Here is a 19070-nt window from a genome sequence, read left to right as displayed (position 1 = left end):
AAACTTCTGACCCACTGGGAATGTGATGAAAGAAATAAAAGCTGAAATAAATAATTCTCTCTACTATTATTCTGACATTTCACATTCTTAAAATAAAGTGGTGATCATAAATGACCTAAGTCAGGGGAATTTTTACTAGGATAAAATGTCAGGAAACGTGAAAAACTGAGTTTAAATGTACTTGGCTAAGGTGTATGTAAACTTCCGACAACAGTAGATAGATAAAGAGAGAAAAAAACAGCAGAAAAGTCTGATAAAAAAATGAATATTCTAGCTAAATATTCAGTCTTTGAACACAACATTGGCGTGATCCTGGACAACACCCTGTCGTTCTCAACTAACATCAAGGCGGTGGCCCGTTCCTGTAGGTTCATGCTCTACAACATCCGCAGAGTACGACCCTGCCTCACACAGGAAGCGGCGCAGGTCCTAATCCAGGCACTTGTCATCTCCCGTCTGGATTACTGCAACTCGCTGTTGGCTGGGCTCCCTGCCTGTGCCATTAAACCCCTTCAACTCATCCAGAACGCCGCAGCCCGTCTGGTGTTCAACCTTCCCAAGTTCTCTCACGTCACCCCGCTCCTCCGTTCTCTCCACTGGCTTCCAGTTGAGCTCGCATCCGCTAAAGACCATGGTGCTTGCCTACGGAGCTGTGAGGGGAACGGCACCTCAGTACCTCCAGGCTCTGATCAGGCCCTACACCCAAACAAGGGCACTGCGTTCATCCACCTCTGGCCTGCTCGCCTCCCTACCACTGAGGAAGTACAGCTCCCGCTCAGCCCAGTCAAAACTGTTCGCTGCCCTGGCCCCCAATGGTGGAACAAACTCCCCTCACGACGCCAGGAGAGTCAATCACCACCTTCCGGAGACACCTGAAACCCCACCTCTTTAAGGAATACCTAGGATATTAAAATCCCTCTCACCCCACCCCCTAAGTTTTAGATGCACTATTGTTAAGTGACTGTCCCACTGGATGTCATAAGGTGAATGCACCAATTTGTAAGTCGCTCTGGATAAGAGCGTCTGCTAAATGACTTAAATGTAAATGTAATGTAAATGTAAATTATTATCCTAAATATCCCTGACAGATTTACTATCGTTTCAGTATTTTCCGTCACATTAATGGGCAAGTGGAGAAAGTGTGTGGGTGAAAGGATAGTATTTTTGGTGTCTCCCTCAAGCCTTAAAATATCACACAGTCAGCTGGGGGTATTTGGCTTAGCCTTGACAATTAAAATCTAACGAGCCTTGCTTCGGTGTACAAGTGGTGCGTAAAAAAACTCTGCGTGAAAATGAGAGAGGGGTCACCTTGCTAATGTGTTCATGTGCATCGAGGCGGGTTGGGGCTCGGCCCCCGTGCCTACGCTGAGTGTGATGGTAATAATATACGGTAATCAAGCTGGCTCCCGAGAGGGTCTTCGCTGCTTCCGTGCTCCTTCTCACTGCACTTAATGAGCAGAGCAGAGGGAAATCAAGTGTCCTTTTGATCCATAGGGGTGAATACGGAACATGTAGCAGATTAAAAACACACCGTAGCACCTGCTAGGGAGGGATGGAAGGATGGAGGGATGCAGCAATGGAGGGATGGAGGGATGGAGTGATGGAGGGAGGGAGGGATGGAGGGAGGGAGGGAGGGAGGGATGGAAGGATGGAGGGATGGAGGGATGGAAGGATGGAGGGATGGAGGGATGGAAGGATGGAGGGATGGAGGGATGCAGCAATGGAGTGATGGAGGGATGGAGGGATGGAAAGATGGAGGGATGGAGGGATGGAGAGATGGAGGGATGCAGCAATGGAGTGATGGAGTGATGGAGGGATGGAAGGATGGAGGGATGGAGGGATGGAGGGATGGAAGGATGGAGAGATGGAGAGATGGAGGGATGCAGCAAGAGAGTGATGGAGGGATGGAAGGATGGAAGGATGGAGGGATGGAGGGATGGAGGGATGGAAGGATGGAGGGATGGAAGGATGGAGGGATGGAGAGATGGAGAGATGGAGGGATGCAGCAATAAAGTGATGGAGGGATGGAAGGATGGAAGGATGGAGGGATGGAGGGATGGAGGGATGGAAGGATGGAGGGATGGAAGGATGGAGGGATGGAGAGATGGAGAGATGGAGGGATGCAGCAATAGAGTGATGGAGGGATGGAGGGCTACTGTGAATCTTACAGTACATTTCAGTAGGTCTGTGCTGCCTGCCTGTCCTCACATGGCGCAGGACGGCATGAAATCAGAGTTTCCACAGCTCAAGAAAGGAGTCCCACAAGGGTCCATGTTAAGGCCAGTCCTTTTCACACTGTATGTTAAAGATGTTGGTGAACATGTTAACTCTGCAAAACTCCACCTGTACGCTGACGAACAAAATGGTCTACTCCTTCTACTCTTCCTCTGGAAACTGTGCTGAATGCCATTCAGAGATAATTCCTCTTTCTGAAACTGTGCTGAATGCCATTCAGAGATAATTCCTCTTTCTGAAACTGTGCTGAATGCCAGAAAGACAAGCCAACTGATCTGAAGAGTATCTCCTTATAAGTACCTAGGCATGTATTTGTATGTATATATATATATATATGTTTTTTTTTAAGTACCTAGGTAGTATATATTTGTATATATATATATATATATTATAAGTACCTAGGTAGTATTTAGATGAACAGCTGCATTTAAAGCAGCACCTTGAAAATATTGTTTTGTTCTACGTCAATTAGGATGGATCTTGTGCAAAGGAACCAGGGTTTATCTGGATTATGCTGAGATTATTTACATGCAAGCCTTTGCCACTAGCCTTAATGTGCTGGATGCGGTGCATCCCAGAGGGCTTAGGGTCATAATTAATGGAAAGACCACTGTGAACTATACAGCATGGTGAAGTGGCTCTCGCTTCCTACCAGAAGTCACTGTATTTGTCTACGAGGCAGTGATTTGACTCCTCATTCCTCACTTTAACATCGTCACAATCCTGCAGCCTCTCAGTGATCACATGCTCAGTTCCAAAGGAGGAAAGGACTGAAATGGGGAAGCGATCCTTCACCTACATGTAGGAAATTGACGATGTTAAAGCTCCTTGGTCTGGGAATATATGACAAAATACTATTAAAACTGGAGGTGAAGGTGTCACTGAGTAATTTACCATTGTAATTGTTTTTAATGTGTTGTATTGTAATGTATTGTATTGTAATATATTGTATTGTAATATATTGTATTGTAATGTAACATATTCTAATATATTGTATTGTAATGTAACATATTCTAATATATTGTATTGTATTGTATTGTAATGTATTGTATTGTATTGTAATGTAATGTAATGTATTGTATTGTATTGTATTGTATTGTAATGTAATGTATTGTATTGTATTGTAATGTAATGTATTGTATTGTAATGTAATGTAATGTATTGTATTGTATTGTAATGTAATGTAATGTATTGTATTGTATTGTAATGTAATATATTGTATTGTAATGTAATGTATTGTATTGTATTGTATTGTAATGTAATGTAACGTATTGTAATGTAATGTATTGTATTGTAATATATTGTAGTGTATTGTAATGTAACATATTGTAATATATTGTATTGTAATGTAACATATTGTAATATATTGTATTGTATTGTAATATATTGTATTGTATTGTAATGTAACATATTGTAATATATTGTATTGTATTGTATTGTATTGTATTGTAATGTAACATATTGTATTGTAATATATTGTATTGTATTGTAATGTATTGTATTGTATTGTATTGTATTGTAATATATTGTATTGTATTGTAATGTAACATATTGTAATATATTGTATTGTAATGTAATGTATTGTATTGTATTGTATTGTAACGTAATGTATTGTATTGTATTGTAATATATTGTATTGTATTGTATTGTATTGTATTGTAACATATTGTAATATATTGTATTGTAATTTATTGTATTGTATTGTAATATATTGTATTGTAATATATTGTATTGTATTGTATTGTATTGTATTGTAATGTAACATATTGTAATATACATTTACATTACAATACAATATATTGTATTGTAATGTAATGTATTGTATTGTAATATATTGTATTGTATTGTATTGTATTGTATTGTATTGTAACATATTGTAATATATTGTATTGTAATGTAATGTAATGTATTGTATTGTATTGTAATATATTGTATTGTATTGTATTGTATTGTATTGTAACATATTGTAATATATTGTATTGTAATTTATTGCATTGTATTGTAATATATTGTATTGTAATATATTGTATTGTATTGTATTGTATTGTATTGTATTGTAATGTAACATATTGTAATATATTGTATTGTATTGTATTGTATTGTATTGTATTGTATTGTATTGTATTGTAATATATTGTATTGTATTGTATTGTATTGTAATGTAACATATTGTATTGTATTGTAATGTAACATATTGTATTGTATTGTATTGTATTGTAATATATTCTATTGTATTGTAATGTATTGTATTGTAATGTAACATATTGTAATATTGTATTGTATTGTATTGTATTGTATTGTATTGTAACATATTGTATTGTATTGTATTGTAATGTAATATATTGTATTGTATTGTATTGTATTGTATTGTATTGTAATGTAACATATTGTATTGTAATGTAACATATTGTATTGTATTGTAATATATTGTATTGTATTGTAATATATTGTATTGTAATGTAATGTAACATATTGTAATATATTGTATTGTATTGTATTGTATTATAATGTAACATATTGTAATATATTGTATTGTATTGTATTGTAATATATTGTATTGTATTGTAATGTAACATATTGTAATATATTGTATTGTAATGTAATGTATTGTATTGTATTGTAACATATTGTAATATATTGTATTGTAATGTAATGTATTGTATTGTATTGTAACATATTGTAATATATTGTATTGCAATGTAATATATTGTATTGTATTGTATTGTATTGTATTGTATTGTAATATATTGTATTGTATTGTAATGTAACATATTGTAATATATTGTATTGTATTGTATTGTATTGTAATGTAGCATATTGTAATATATTGTATTGTATTGTAATGTAACATATTGTAATATATTGTATTGTATTGTATTGTAATGTAACATATTGTAATATATTGTATTGTATTGTATTGTATTGTAATGTATTGTATTGTATTGTATTGTATTGTATTGTATTGTATTGTATTGTATTGTATTGTAACATATTGTAATATATTGTAATGTATTGTATTGTATTGTATTGTATTGTATTGTATTGTATTGTATTGTAACATATTGTAATATATTGTATTGTATTGTAATGTAACATATTGTAATATATTGTATTGTATTGTATTGTAATGTAACATATTGTAATATATTGTATTGTATTGTATTGTATTGTATTGTAATGTAATATATTGTATTGTATTGTATTGTATTGTAATGTAATGTATTGTATTGTAATATATTGTATTGTATTGTATTGTAACATATTGTAATATATTGTATTGTATTGTAATATATTGTATTGTATTGTAATATATTGTATTGTATTGTAATGTATTGTATTGTAATGTAACATATTGTAATATATTGTATTGTATTGTATTGTAACATATTGTAATATATTGTATTGTATTGTAATATATTGTATTGTATTGTAATATATTGTATTGTATTGTAATATATTGTATTGTATTGTAATGTAACATATTGTAATGTAATGTATTGTATTGTAATATATTGTATTGTATTGTAATATATTGTATTGTATTGTATTGTATTGTATTGTAACATATTGTAATATATTGTATTGTAATTTATTGCATTGTATTGTAATATATTGTATTGTAATATATTGTATTGTATTGTATTGTATTGTATTGTATTGTAATGTAACATATTGTAATATATTGTATTGTATTGTATTGTATTGTATTGTATTGTATTGTATTGTATTGTATTGTATTGTATTGTAATATATTGTATTGTATTGTATTGTATTGTAATGTAACATATTGTATTGTATTGTAATGTAACATATTGTATTGTATTGTATTGTATTGTAATATATTCTATTGTATTGTAATGTATTGTATTGTAATGTAACATATTGTAATATTGTATTGTATTGTATTGTATTGTATTGTATTGTAACATATTGTATTGTATTGTATTGTAATGTAATATATTGTATTGTATTGTATTGTATTGTATTGTATTGTAATGTAACATATTGTATTGTAATGTAACATATTGTATTGTATTGTAATATATTGTATTGTATTGTAATATATTGTATTGTAATGTAATGTAACATATTGTAATATATTGTATTGTATTGTATTGTATTATAATGTAACATATTGTAATATATTGTATTGTATTGTATTGTAATATATTGTATTGTATTGTAATGTAACATATTGTAATATATTGTATTGTAATGTAATGTATTGTATTGTATTGTAACATATTGTAATATATTGTATTGTAATGTAATGTATTGTATTGTATTGTAACATATTGTAATATATTGTATTGCAATGTAATGTATTGTATTGTATTGTATTGTATTGTATTGTATTGTATTGTATTGTAATATATTGTATTGTATTGTAATGTAACATATTGTAATATATTGTATTGTATTGTATTGTATTGTAATGTAGCATATTGTAATATATTGTATTGTATTGTAATGTAACATATTGTAATATATTGTATTGTATTGTATTGTAATGTAACATATTGTAATATATTGTATTGTATTGTATTGTATTGTAATGTATTGTATTGTATTGTATTGTATTGTATTGTATTGTATTGTATTGTATTGTAACATATTGTAATATATTGTAATGTATTGTATTGTATTGTATTGTATTGTATTGTATTGTATTGTATTGTAACATATTGTAATATATTGTATTGTATTGTAATGTAACATATTGTAATATATTGTATTGTATTGTATTGTAATGTAACATATTGTAATATATTGTATTGTATTGTATTGTATTGTATTGTATTGTAATGTAATATATTGTATTGTATTGTATTGTATTGTAATGTAATGTATTGTATTGTAATATATTGTATTGTATTGTATTGTAACATATTGTAATATATTGTATTGTATTGTAATATATTGTATTGTATTGTAATATATTGTATTGTATTGTAATGTATTGTATTGTAATGTAACATATTGTAATATATTGTATTGTATTGTATTGTAACATATTGTAATATATTGTATTGTATTGTAATATATTGTATTGTATTGTAATATATTGTATTGTATTGTAATGTAACATATTGTAATGTAATGTATTGTATTGTAATATATTGTATTGTATTGTAATATATTGTATTGTATTGTATTGTAATATATTGTATTGTATTGTATTGTATTGTATTGTAATATATTGTATTGTATTGTAATGTAACATATTGTAATATATTGTATTGTAATTTCCTTGGTTAAATGAAGGTGAAATAAATAATAATAATGAAAACATATAACTATTACCGTTTAAATTCAAACCCGGAAGCCAGTTCCACTGCTTTTTAAAATTGTATTCTTCCAAATGATTCCAGGGACTGATTTAGACCGGGGACACCAGGTGGGTGATTCCCCTCTAATCAGGGACTGATTTAGACCTGGGACACCAGGTGGGTGATTCCCCTCTAATCAGGAACTGATTTAGACCGGGGACACCAGGTGGGTGATTCCCCTCTAATCAGGGACTGATTTAGACCGGGGACACCAGGTGGGTGATTCCCCTCTAATCAGGGACTGATTTAGACCTGGGACACCAGGTGGGTGATTCCCCTCTAATCAGGGACTGATTTAGACCTGGGACACCAGGTGGGTGATTCCCCTCTAATCAGGAACTGATTTAGACCTGCGACACCAGGTGGGTGCAATTCATAATCAAGCAGAAGAGAAACCAGCAGTAGTCCGGACCTTGTATCGTAATATTTGTCCCTGTTCTAGTATACTGTACTAGTGTATTCCAATGCCTTAATGCCTTCATATCATTTAGTCTAGAGTAGCATCTGAATCTCATCAATAGGAATTAATCAGTGAACATTCTGCTTCTGAAGAGAGGATCTTAAAGAGACAGTCACAGCTAAAAACAACAGTCATGATAGGAATGATTTTCTATCTTTAGAACTCTTTCTAGAGGGTGACAAACATCCTCTAAGATTATGGTGGTATTTTTTTATCGCACACAAGTGCACACAAGTACAAACATCTGTCCTGCTCTCCTCCTGTCCTAATCATGCTCTCTCTCTCCTCCTCTCCTAATCCTGCTCTACCTCTCACCCACTCTGCTCCCCCTATCCTGCTCCTTCTCACCTCTTCTGGCTCCTTTCCTCCTCTCCTCCTCTCCTCCTCTTGCTCCTCATCTCGTGTTTCTCCTCCTCCTGCACCTCTCCTTCTCCTCCTATTCCTCCTCTCCTCCTCCTCATCTGCTCCTCCTGCTCCTATTCCTCCTCTCCTCCTCCTCATCTTCTCCTCCTGCTCCTATTCCTCCTCTCCTCCTCCCCTGCTCCTCCTGCTCCTACTCATCTCATCCTTTCCTCCTCCTCTGGCTCCTCCTCTCCACTTCTCCTCCTTTTCTCCTCCTGCTCCTCATCTCCTGTTCCTCCTCCTCCTGCACCTCTCCTTCTCCTCCTATTCCTCCTCTCCTCCTCCTCATCTGCTCCTCCTGCTCCTATTCCTCCTCTCCTCCTCCTCATCTTCTCCTCCTGCTCCTATTCCTCCTCTCCTCCTCCCCTGCTCCTCCTGCTCCTACTCATCTCCTCCTTTCCTCCTCCTCTGGCTCCTCCTCTCCACTTCTCCTCCTTTTCTCCTCCTGCTCCTCATCTCCTGTTCCTCCTCCTCCTGCACCTGTCCTTCTCCTCCTATTCCTCCTCTCCTCCTCCTCATCTTCTCCTCCTGCTCCTATTCCTCCTCTCCTCCTCCCCTGCTCCTCCTGCTCCTCCTCATCTCCTCCTTTCCTCCTCCTCTGGCTCCTCCTCTCCACTTCTCCTCCTCTTCTCCTCCTGCTCTGCCTCCCCTCTTCATCTCCTACTCATCCTCTCCTCCTCCTGCTTCCCATCCTGCTCCTCTTCTCCTCCTCCTCCTCCTCCTCATCCTCTCCTCTTCCTGTTTCCCCGCCTCCTCTCCACCTGGTCCTCCTTTCTTCCTCATCTGGCTCCTCATCATCTCCTCCTCTCCTCTTCCTCCTCCTCATCTCCCCCTCTCCTTCTCTCCTCTTCATGTTCCTCTCCTCCTCCTCTCCCCCTGTCCTCCTCTCCGCCAAACCCAGGAAGGATCTAGATAAATTGCTCTGTTCAAAGTGAGGGGTGTTACCATGACTACAGTTTTATAGTTTATAGGATTATGGGATGAGAGTATAATCATTTCACACCGTCGCCTCAGTTCCATGTGGCTTTCATTGAGTAATTATCACCACCACATGTAAAACAGCTATAATCTTTAAGTGAAGGTGAGATGGTGTCATATGGCTAGGTGGGGCAGCAGTCTAAGGCACTGCATCTCAGTGCAAGAGGTGTAACTACAGTCCCTGGTTCAAATCCAGGATGTATCACATCTGGCAATTGGCCCAGTGTTGCTGGGGTAGGCTGTCATTGTAAATAAGAATATGTCCTTAACTGAATTGTCTAGTAAAATGAATAAATCAAATCAAATCAAATTTTATTTGTCACATACACATGGTTAGCAGATGTTAGTGCGTGTGTAGCGAAATGCTTGTGCTTCTAGTTCCGACAATGCAGTAATAACCAACAAGTAATCTAACTAACAATTCCAAAACTACTACCTTATACACACAAGTGTAAAGGGATAAAGAATATGTACATAAAGATATATGAATGAGTGATGGTACAGAGCGGCATAGGCAAGATACAGTAGATGGTATTGAGTGCAGTATATACATATGAGATGAGTATGTAAACAAAGTGGCATAGTTAAAGTGGCTAGTGATACATGTATAACAAGGATGCAGTCGATGATATAGAGTACAGTATATACGTATGCATATGAGATGAATAATGTAGGGTATGTAAACATTATATTAGGTAGCATTATTAAAGTGGCTAGTGATATATTTTACATCATTTCCCATCAATTCCCATTATTAAAGTGGCTGGAGTTGAGTCAGTGTGTTGGCAGCAGCCACTCAATGTTAGTGGTGGCTGTTTAACAGTCTGATGGCCTTGAGATAGAAGCTGTTTTTCAGTCTCTCGGTCCCAGCTTTGATGCACCTGTACTGACCTCACCTTCTGGATGTTAGCGGGGTGAACAGGCAGTGGCTCGGGTGGTTGTTGTCCTTGATGATCTTTATGGTCTTCCTGTGACATCGGGTGGTGTAGGTGTCCTGGAGGGCAGGTAGTTTGCCCCCGGTGATGCGTTGTGCAGACCTCACTACCCTCTGGAGAGCCTTACGGTTGAGGGCGGAGCAGTTGCCGTACCAGGCGGTGATACAGCCCGACAGGATGCTCTCGATTGTGCATCTGTAGAAGTTTGTGAGTGCTTTTGGTGACTAGCCAAATTTCTTCTGCCTCCTGAGGTTGAAGAGGCGCTGCTGCACCTTCTTCACGATGCTGTCTGTGTGGGTGGACCAATTCAGTTTGTCTGTGATGTGTACGCCGAGGAACTAAAATTTACTACCCTCTCCACTACTGTTCCATCGATGTGGATAGGGGGGTGTTCCCTCTGCTGTTTCCTGAAGTCCACAATCATCTCCTTAGTTTTGTTGGTGTCCTGTTGGTGTGTAGTCTGCCATTGGTGAAATCAGCTGCTATATGGAGATATTGGGTTCTTTAAATGGCTAATATATTTAAATGGCTAATATATTTAAATGGCTAATATATTTAAATGGCTAATATATTTAAATGGCTAATATATTTAAATGGCTAATATATTTAAATGGCTAATATATTTAAATGGCTAATATATTTAAATGGCTAATATATTTCAGTTTTATTTCAGTTTTGTGAGCTGACATTGTTGTCTTTGGTGTGTGCATCTCCCTGATGACCCGGTAATTATTCCTTGGCCGTTACATTTGTGCCCTGATTGAGTTGCTGATGCTAGGTCTTGGCCAATGAGAGGGCATTGAAGCCATCGGTCGGCCATATTGGAACTCCCCAGAAGAAGCAGTCCTCCATGGGAGTGGAGTGTTTCAAATAAAACGTTTCAAGGACATGAACATTAGTTCAAAACAAATCATACTTGAAGGAAAATATGTTAAAAAAAAGAAAAAATAAGTGCTAATGTTACTGTCCTCACTTTGTCTTTGAAACATTAAATTGAAATACTGTAGGAATCCATTAATTCCCACGAAGGACTGCTTCACATAATATAATTTAAAGTATGCAATACTGTCTGCAATAGAATAAACGTGACAAAAACAAACGTGACCAACTGTCTTGAATTCGGTCTTATATAAAAACATTTTAAATGTTTTTTATTTTATTTTTTACATTGGATAAAAGTAGAGACACAGAGCTACAAAATGGTATACTGTACACTGCATTTGAGGAACAATGGGAAAGTTACTCTGCTTTTAAAGTTGATAAACTTGTATCTTTTGAGAAAATGGCCTTTGAATGTTTTGGTACCAACTGGAGAGCTACACCCATTCAGCATCGTTCACACCCTCTTAAGCCTTAGCCCCGCCCATCTTCTTAAGCCTTAGCCCCGCCCATCTTCTTAAGCCTTAGCCCCGCCCATCTCTTTAAGGTTTGATCCGAGTGTTCTGTACTAACAACAGCAGTCAAGCACCCAAGCTAACTGGCTAACTTGCTAGCTACTTCCAGACACTAGTGAGAGAACAGCTCACTGAACAGTACTCGCCTTAGCAGAGCTGATTGGGCTGTTTTCATGTTATCCAGAGCGTTGGAGACTGCAACTGTGCTGTCAGATTTTCCGTTCGTATATTCTGAGCGTTTCACTCTCGGAGCGTTCAGAGCGCAGTCTGGATCCGAATGTTCTGTCCTCATAATGGCTGTCAAGCACCCAAGCTAACTGATTAACGTTGGCTAGCTTGCTAGTTACTTCCAGACACACAATGAGAGAACAGCTCACTCTGACCATTTTACTCCCCCTAGCAGAGCTGGTTAGGCTGTTTTCATGTTATCCAGTGCTGATGACTGTAACTCTGCTGCTGGCAACAATTGAATTACGCTTTTTTTGACGACATTTTCTGACACCGGCTATATTCACCGGGTGTTGAGTGTTTGTAAATTCATCAGTTATTCTGCGATCTGGCACTCTGAAATCAGAGTAGATAGCCAGACTGAATTTTCAAACGCATCCGAAATGGTTACTCACATAGCGGAGTCTTTTGTTAAGACATGTAGCTAGCTGTGAGTCAGACCAGGGACCAATCCTTTGCTGTGAGTCAGACCAGGGACCAGTCGTTTGCTGTGAGTCAGATCAGGGACCAGTCGTTTGCTGTGAGTCAGACCAGGGACCAGTCGTTTGCTGTGAGTCAGACCAGGGACCAATCGTTTGCTGTGAGTCAGACCAGGGACCAGTCGTTTGCTGTGAGTCAGACCAGGGACCAGTCGTTTGCTGTGAGTCAGACCAGGGACCAATCGTTTGCTGTGAGTCAGACCAGGGACCAGTCGTTTGCTGTGAGTCAGACCAGGGACCAGTCGTTTGCTGTGAGTCAGACCAGGGACCAGTCGTTTGCTGTGAGTCAGACCAGGGACCAATCGTTTGCTGTGAGTCAGACCAGGGACCAGTCGTTTGCTGTGAGTCAGACCAGGGACCAGTCATTTGCTGTGAGTCAGACCAGGGACCAGTCGTTTGCTGTGAGTCACAGACGCCTCACAAGTCCTCAACTGGCAGCATCATTATATTGTGTCCGCAAAACACTAGTCTCCTTGTCAACAGTGAAGAGGCGAGTCCGGGATGCTGGCCTTCTAGGCAGAGTATCTGTCCAGAGTCTGTATTATTTTGACAATCTTAATCTTTATGTTAATTGGCCAGTCTGAGATATGGTTTTCTTTGCAACTCTGCCTAGAAGGACAGCATCCCAGAGTCGCCTCTTCGCTGTTGACATTGAAACTGATGTTTTGCCGGTAGTATTTAATGAAGCTGCCAGTTGAGGACTTGTGAGGTGTCTGTTTCTCAAACTAGTATTTATGCTGCAGTAGTTTATGTGTCGGGGGGCTAGGGTCAGTTTGTTATATCTGGAGTACTTCTCCTATCCTATTCGGTGTCCTGTGTGAATTTAAGTGTGCTCTCTCTAATTCTCTTTTTCTCTCTTTCTCTCTTTCTCAGAGGACCTGAGCCCTAGGACCATGCCTCAGGACTACCTGACATGATGACTCCTTGCTGTCCCCAGTCCACCTGGCCGTGCTGCTGCTCCAGTTTCAACTGTTCTGCCTTATTATTATTGGACCATGCTGGTCATTTATGAACATTTGAACATCTTGGCCATGTTCTGTTATAATCTCCACCGGCACAGCCAGAAGAGGACTGGGCACCCCACATAGCCTGGTTCCTCTTTAGGTTTCGGCCTTTCTAGGGAGTTTTTCCTAGCGACCGTGCTTCTACACCTGCATTTCTTGCTGTTTGGGGTTTTAGGCTGGGTTTCTGTACAGCACTTTGAGATATCAGCTGATGTACAAAGGGCTATATAAATACAATTGATTTAATTTGATTTTGATTTGATAATGTACTTGTCCTCTTGCTCAGTTGCACCGGGGCCTCCCGTTCCTCTTTTATTTTCTGGTTAGAGCCAGTTTGCGCTGTTCTGTGAAGAGAGTAGTACACAGCATAATACGAGATATTCAGTTTCTTGGAAATTTCTCGCATGGAATAGCCTTAATTTCTCAGAATAAGAATAGATGGAGAGTTTCAGAAGAAAATGTTTTGTTTCTGGCCATTTTGATCCTGTAATCGAACACACAAATGCTGACGCTTCAGATACTCAACTAGTCTAAAGAAGGACAGTTTAATTGCTTCTTTAATCAGAACAACAGTTTACAGCTGTGCTAACACAATTACAAAAGGGTTTTCTAATGATCAATTAGCCTTTTAAAATTATAAACTTGGATTAGCTAACACAACGTGCCATTGGAAGACAGGAGTGATGGTTGATGATAATGGGCCTCTGTACGCCTACATATATTTTTCATTAAAAATCTGCCGTTTCCAGCTACAATAGCCATTTACAACTTTAACAATGTCTACACTGTATTTCCAGTCAATATGATGTTGTTTTAATGGACAAAAATTAGTGTTGCTTTTCTTTCAAAAACAAGGAACATTTCTAAATGACCCCAAACTTTTGAATGGTAGTGTATCAGAATGTGTTCCTGAGGTGAAGGTCTGGAGCTCCCTCAACAGGCTCTTTGAAGAGAGAGAAGCAAGTCTTGGGGCCAGCTGGGGCTCAGAGCTGTGGCATTTGTACTCCCTCTTATGGATGGGCACGGTTATCCCAACTAACGTTACTATTCCATTACTTCGGAGATTATTCATTTTATAGAGAGAAAAAAACAACTTCATTTATTTTTTTATTTTTTTACTTTTCCTACATGGCTTACAAGGATAGATCATTATATTTAACCTTTTTATGAAACAACCGTTTTATGAGTTTCCACCTTAAAAAGAGGTACAAGTAGCTTGTTGTTATAGTCGGCCAGTCATAGCAGCACTACATTCAGAGTCTAATCAGAGGCCAGTCATAGCAGCACTACATTCAGAGTCTAATCAGAGGCCAGTCATAGCAGCACTACATTCAGAGTCTAATCAGAGGCCAGTCATAACAGCACTACATTCAGAGTCTAATCAGAGGCCAGTCATAACAGCACTACATTCAGAGTCCAATCAGAGGCCAGTCATAACAGCACTACATTCAGAGTCTAATCAGAGGCCAGTCATAACAGCACTACATTCAGAGTCCAATCAGAGGCCAGTCATAACAGCACTACATTCAGAGGCCAATCAGAGGCCAGTGATAGCAGCACTACATTCAGAGTCCAATCAGAGGCCAGTCATAACAGCACTACATTCAGAGTCTAATCAGAGGCCAGTCATAGCAGCACTACATTCAGAGTCTAATCAGAGGCCAGTCATAGCAGCACTACATTCAGAGGCCAATCAGAGGCCAGTCATAGCAGCACTACATTCAGAGGCCAATCAGAGGCCAGTCATAGCAGCACTACATTCAGAGTCTAATCAGAGGCCAGTCATAGCAGCACTACATTCAGAGTCTAATCAGAGGCCAGTCATAGCAGCACTACATTCAGAGGCCAATCAGAGGCCAGTCATAGCAGCACTACATTCAGAGTCTAATCAGAGGCCAGTCATAGCAGCACTACATTCAGAGTCTAATCAGAGGCCAGTGATAGCAGCACTACATTCAGAGGCCAATCAGAGGCCAATCATAGCAGCACTACATTCAGAGGCCAATCAGAGGCCAGTCATAGCAGCACTACATTCAGAGTCTAATCAGAGGCCAGTCATAACAGCACTACATTCAGAGGCCAATCAGAGGCCAGTCATAACAGCACTACATTCAGAGGCCAATCAGAGGCCAGTCATAGCAGCACTACATTCAGAGTCTAATCAGAGGCCAGTCATAACAGCACTACATTCAGAGGCCAATCAGAGGCCAGTCATAACAGCACTACATTCAGAGGCCAATCAGAGGCCAGTCATAGCAGCACTACATTCAGAGGCCAATCAGAGGCCAGTCATAGCAGCACTACATTCAGAGGCCAATCAGAGGCCAGTCATAGCAGCACTACATTCAGAGGCTCCATTTGTTGTATGATATTTCTAATCATTGCAAAAAGGAATGACCATTTATTAGGGAATTAAGCTGTGTAAATGACGGGTAGGCTACAGTGATCAACCAACAGGTAGACTGTTGTTTCAAATGACTGGAGTTGATGTAGACAAGGATGGGGAGCTCAGCAAAATAGCCTCAACCGAGTCGGTTTGGCTTCTTTCTCGCCCTCCGTGCTACACACATTAAAATCCAGAAATGAAACCAGCTCTAAAACCAGATCTAAAAGCACCTAGCATCTAAAACCACCTACCATCTAAAACCACCTACCATCTAAAACCACCTACCATCTAAAACCACCTACCATCTAAAACCAGATCTAAAACCACCTACCATCTAAAACCACCTACCATCTAAAACCAGATCTAAAACCACCTACCATCTAAAACCACCTACCATCTAAAACCACCTACCATCTAAAACCAGATCTAAAACCACCTACCATCTAAAACCACCTACTATCTAAAACCAGATCTAAAACCACCTACCATCTAAAACCACCTACCATCTAAAACCACCTACCATCTAAAACCACCTACCATCTAAAACCACCTACCATCTAAAACCACCTACCATCTAAAACCAGATCTAAAACCACCTACCATCTAAAACCAGATCTAAAACCACCTACCATCTAAAACCACCTACCATCTAAAACCAGATCTAAAACCACCTACCATCTAAAACCAGATCTAAAACCACCTACCATCTAAAACCACCTACCATCTAAAACCAGATCTAAAACCACCTACCATCTAAAACCACCTACCATCTAAAACCACCTACCATCTAAAACCAGATCTAAAATCATCTACCATCTAAAACCACCTACCATCTAAAACCACCTAGCATCTAAAACCACCTAGCATCTAAAACCACCTACCATCTAAAACCAGATCTAAAACCACCTAGCATCTAAAACCACCTAGCATCTAAAACCACCTACCATCTAAAACCACCTACCATCTAAAACCACCTACCATCTAAAACCAGATCTAAAACCACCTACCATCTAAAACCACCTACCATCTAAAACCAGATCTAAAACCACCTACCATCTAAAACCACCTACCATCTAAAACCACCTACCATCTAAAAACAGATCTAAAACCACCTACCATCTAAAACCACCTACCATCTAAAACCACCTAGCATCTAAAACCACCTAGCATCTAAAACCACCTACCATCTAAAACCAGATCTAAAACCACCTAGCATCTAAAACCACCTAGCATCTAAAACCACCTACCATCTAAAACCACCTACCATCTAAAACCACCTACCATCTAAAACCAGATCTAAAACCACCTACCATCTAAAACCACCTACCATCTAAAACCACCTACCATCTAAAACCACCTACCATCTAAAACCACCTACCATCTAAAACCAGATCTCTGAGCTTCAACCATACAAAATGACAGTCTCATATCCTCACAAATAAATGAAACATTCTCTTATTACAGTGAGATAGAGAGCGAGAGAAGGACAGAGTGAAAGAGAGAGCCCCTAAATTGAACTATATTGAGAGAGAGAGAGAGAGAGAGAGAGAGAGAGAGAGAGAGCCCGCCCCTTGAATTGAACTGAACTATATTGAGAATGAGAGAGAGCCCCTTGAATTGAACTGAACTATATTGAGAATGAGAGAGAGCCCCTTGAATTGAACTGAACTATATTGAGAGTGAGAGATGGACAGAGGGTGTGAGAGAGAGAGAGAGAGAGAGAGAGAGAGAGAGAGAGAGAGAGAGAGAGAGAGAGAGAGAGAGAGAGAGAGAGAGAGGGAGCGAGAGGAGAGGAGAGGAGAGGAGAGTAGTACAGACAGACAGACAGACAGACAGACAGACAGACAGACAGACAGACAGACAGACAGACAGACAGACAGACAGACAGACAGACAGACAGACAGACAGACAGACAGACAGACAGACAGACAGACAGACAGACAGAGAGAGAGAGAGAGAGCCTTAATTAATTCTGTATTTAGTTTGAACACCTGTGACCCCAGGATCTGAACTAGACACACACACACACACACACACACACACACACACACACACACACACACACACACACACACACACACACACACACACACACACACACACACACACACACACACACACACACACACACACACACACACACACACACACAAACAAAAGACCTGACTCTGATTCACCAACCAGTCAGCCTTTGTACCTGTGTATGTGTGTGTGCGTGTGTGTGTATGTGTGTATGTGTGTATGGTGTGTGTTTGTGTGTATTATGTGTGTGTGTGTGTGTGTGTATGGTGTGTGTGTGTGTGTGTGTGTGTGTGTGTGTGTGTGTGTGTGTGTGTGTGTGCGTGCGTGCGTGCGTGCGTGCGTGTGCGTGTGTGTGTGTATGGTGTGTATGTGTGTATGGTGTGTATGTGTATGTGTGTGTGTATGTGTGTGTGTGTGTTTGTCCCCTAATTGAAGCTTCCCCAGCATCTGCCATCTCGTCATCAATCCTTTGTGTGGAGAGACGACGACAAAATAACAGAATAATAAAAAAAACATGTATTTTTGATGCTCACAGGGCACCTCTGTTCGGCAGATAAAATCACATTTGTTCTTGTTCCCCCCCCCCCCAAAAGAAAAATCTCTGCATTCCTCCTATGAAAGTGAAAATTGTTTCTGGGTAATGCTCAGGCACACCTGATGTTTGAAACGACCGAAAAACATCTGAATCTTAATGGTTAAGACTGAGTGCATCGTGCGGCTTGGGGACTGACTGACTGACTGAGCAGGAACAGTTCAATAAAACCCTGTTAAATGCATTCAGCTGATATATGTTTAGAGGGCCATTCATTTAAAGGGAGGTAGATGTAGAAGTGGGGAAATTAATTAGACTAAAAGCCTTTTAAAAGTGCAGCTCAAGGTGAAGACCATGACAGCCTGGAAAGAAAATAATCTGTTTTTCTTTTCATGTTGTTGACAGCCAGAACTGAGCACCTCTTCACACAGAAAACACCTAAACAACGTGACAGAATAATAAATGCTGCGATGACAACGTGAGGTAATTTTCTATCTGAATACTGTGTATTTCTCTGTGATTTAAAACTATGAGATAACACAAAGACAAAGGGTGGCTACATGGAAGAATCTCAAATATAAAATATATTTAGATCTGTTTAACACTTTTTTGGTTACTACATGATTCCATATGTGTAATTTCACAGTTTTAATGTCTTCACTATTATTCTACAATGTAGAAAATA

This window comes from Oncorhynchus gorbuscha, linkage group LG07, assembly GCF_021184085.1.
Source record: "Oncorhynchus gorbuscha isolate QuinsamMale2020 ecotype Even-year linkage group LG07, OgorEven_v1.0, whole genome shotgun sequence".
Taxonomy (NCBI): Eukaryota; Metazoa; Chordata; class Actinopteri; order Salmoniformes; family Salmonidae; genus Oncorhynchus; species Oncorhynchus gorbuscha.
The sequence above is the reverse complement of the archived record's forward strand: the minus strand, read 5'-3'. Positions refer to the sequence as shown.